Genomic DNA, 3,679 nt, shown 5'->3' on the forward strand with positions numbered 1-3,679 from the left:
AAGTTCATTGATCATTTTAATCATAAACTTGTTGAAATATTTTTACTGAACATGCAAACATCTGCTGATGAAAATGTGTTGATTTATTGGTCTGTTAGGAAGCTATTGCTATTTCTAATGTGTTTTATCACTTTCTGATGTTTTCTTAATTAAACAATACATGTATTAATTGTTGTGTTATCTGTGTGCGTGTATGTATGTACGTACGTACTTTAAAGGAAGGAAGAACCTGTTTAAATCACGGACAAACAGTATCCCACATCTGTGATTTGTAGTTCACAAACACTTCTTGTAATGACTAACTACTCCTGACATTTTGGAGATATACATACTATACTATACTTTATACAGTAACGTTACAGTGGGATACAAATAACATCTGGCTGATCCTGCCACGATTTGTTCCCCCGGTTCAAATCACAGACAAACAGTATCCCACAGCTGTTTATGTTTTTAAACCTATTTTGCACAGAGAGGCATTTTTTGAAAAATGTATTGATAGCGATGTTGAATATTATTACACAGGAAAAAAAACCAACTACACGTAAAATAATCACATCGTGACGCCTCTGCCTTTGTAAATGGAGGGACCTTAACTGCTTGCGTATGTAAGCTTGTAAAACCTGAAGATAGAGACAAAATACTGTTAATCTGACTATCTGCCGTTCTGCAATTCATCTCATGTAAACAATAACGTGGCGCACAGCGTGACATGAAAAAAGGCACATACCTTTGATGTTGCGTGACGACACCTCATCCACCTCATAAACGCAAAAAAAAAGGAGTTTTAAAAAATCTTTTTTTCTGTGATTCCAAATGCTGTTTACGTGTGGACGAAACAGCTGCGTTTTCAAAAATACCCGTGTAGGTGCGGACGTAGCGTAACAGAGTTAGTTTATTTTCTGACTACCTGTGATTTATTGCAGATTACTTGTATTTGCTTAATTGTTTACAAAATATTTCAGGTGTGAAATAACCCGCAATGGAGCAAAATATGGGTGTGTGTGTGTGTGTGTGTGTGTGTGCACGCGAAGGGTTAGAAAACTGACAATAATGTATTAATGAATTTATTTTAATTGTTAAATTTACGTTTTTATATTTTATGATTTTTCACTTTTTTGTTAAAGACTTGAAAGCAACTGTTCAATATTTTTGTAAAGGAAAACTTGATTGTTTGCATTTCATTTTTTTATGAAACAAGATATATATATGTCAAATGCTTAGTTATAATGTAACTTTGTAATGCTGCACTTTGTACTTGTTTAAAGCTTATACACCTATCATTTTGTTAATGATTCTAGATGAATGCATTAGCAGTAATGTGCATCTCAAAATGCTCAATGTTTTGGAGGAAGGTTCAGAGGAGGTTGGAGATTGTTACCATCATGGGCTCATCCGGTCAGGATGAGAATGAACAGTCAGCAATCACTTGCAGGTTTTTTCGTTTTATTGAATAATGAGCAAAAGGAAAGATACACATGGACTGCTATCTCTCAGCTGCCGCCCCATGTGGGAGTGGGCTGTAGGTAAGTGCAGAACTTATATAACGGGTGACAGGTGTGACATTATTATACTGCCATATGTTACATTATACCTCTAATCAAAGAATTATTAATTCATGATACTGCTGTAGGCCACATTATACCTGATTAAAGATTGTGTAATCATTATATAGTTTTAAGTTGCTTTATACTCCTGAGTCAGAAGACAGTGAAAATCATTAGATTCATTACATTGATTTGTATTACATTATACTGCTGATTTACTGTGAATGAGTTACACTGTTTTATGACATTTCATACTGCTGATCTATGCTGATTTATAAAGAGAACACCGTTTGCAGAGAATCATGGCCTTGCTTTTCTGATTGTAGAAAGAGCAGAGGATACTGCACGAGAGCTTCTCCCCTACCTTTGTCAGAAGCAGGAAAACAGGGAGCCAAGGTCGTAACTCAGGTTCACTGAGAGATGGAACGAATGTGAATGTTTAGGTTTTTATGACTAGGTGGGGGCCACCAGAGTTTGAGTAACGGTCCGACATTTTGAGATCCGCTGTGACCCTCTTTGTGCGCATCTCCCATCCAGATGACTGTATTGCTTATTGTGTTTGTATGGAATAATAAGAGTGTATTGATTGTTGATTGAGCATTTAAACACTGCCCGAGTGTTGTTCTTCCTTCAGCCCAAAGATCAAAGAATTGGGGAATTTAACACAGGTGAGTGCAATTAAGGGCAATCACCACACCCAATCAAAGATGAGGAAAAGAAACAAGGTGTATCTGGTGAAGTGAGTGTGCTGAAAGGTGAGCCTTTACAACACTCAACGTGGAATACCAGTTTCAGGGCTAATGGCCACCTCTGCCTCACCAGCTGATTAAAACCTCCAGTCCTAAAATATAAAATGACCTGCATAACTGGCTGAAATAACATTACAACAGCTTTAAGAAGAGGCCATTTTCTGGGCTCTTCACAAAAATAAACAAATGAATAACTGAATGTTTTAATCTATTGAGTGATAAACAGCAATATCTGACAGATCACTTGAGAGTGAGGGACTGAGAGGGCGAGAGACATGACTAGCAAATAAACATGAAGCCAAGACTGACTTAACAGGGAGACGATGAGGGAAGGACATAGGACACAACTGCGATGTAATATCACCTCTCAGGTGCAGCCACTTCTCTGACTCTCCACCAAATCTGCTGCTGAAAGTAAAGGGAAGCAGGAAGCATAGTGGGTGGATCATAATAGTCTTTTGGCCCTGGTAAATTTTACATAATATTTTTGTTTGTTTGAGCTGTAAGTTAAATAATGTCACATCATACCAGATGAATGTATTTTGTATTACATGTAGGGGTTTTCTTTCTGGGGTGATACAAAATATGAGGTTCAGTTCACCTAAAGCTGAAGAGTCCTAAAAAGGCATGAAGGATTCTAGAAAGGAGAAGTGTGCGATGTATTGTGTAATAGCAGTTAAGAAGGGGACTATGAAGAATTTAAAAATGTGCATGGAAAGCAGTTTCTCAGTGACTGTACTGTTAGAACTGACATGCATTTTACATTACTTTGCTTGTCTCTCCACTACATTTCATGACTATTGTGGCTACAAGGTGTCCCCTAAAATAAAAATGCAGCTATATCATTAATTTGATTTAAATATGTTTTTTGGTGCAGTGGGGATTCGGGAGTCTTTTAAAATTGTAATAGTACCTTCATGTAACTACAGAAAGATTGTCTCAAATGCAATGGAAATTAAGAACAAAGACTTTTAATTGTAGTTAACAGAATTAATTAAAGTTACCAGAGAGAATAGATCTTTGCATGTGTGCTGGCCTGCTGTGTGTTGTTTTGTTTAGTTAAAAAAAAAAGAAGATTTTCCTTTCATGGAGCTTGAAGGGTGTAGTGTTCCACATTTCCTTGGCGATAGCAGGCAAGGATCGTATCACAGTAGTGGTCATAAGCTTTTGTTGCTAACTCCGTTTGCACTCACAAAAAGTCAAACTTGAGGTATCATGTGACTTTCTTCTGCACAAAATGGATCATCTGAGCATTACCTACTGTAATCAAAGATATTGTCTGATTACTGAGGCCACTCACAGTCAATTATGCGCTCACGTGGTTTACTGCAGCCCAGGACCTGTGTTTATTGTGGTATGTTTAACTCCTTGGTTTAGCTTTCC

Source organism: Pundamilia nyererei, unplaced genomic scaffold (assembly GCF_000239375.1).
Source record: "Pundamilia nyererei isolate P.nyererei 1_Seehausen unplaced genomic scaffold, PunNye1.0 scaffold00539, whole genome shotgun sequence".
In the NCBI taxonomy this organism is placed as follows: Eukaryota; Metazoa; Chordata; class Actinopteri; order Cichliformes; family Cichlidae; genus Pundamilia; species Pundamilia nyererei.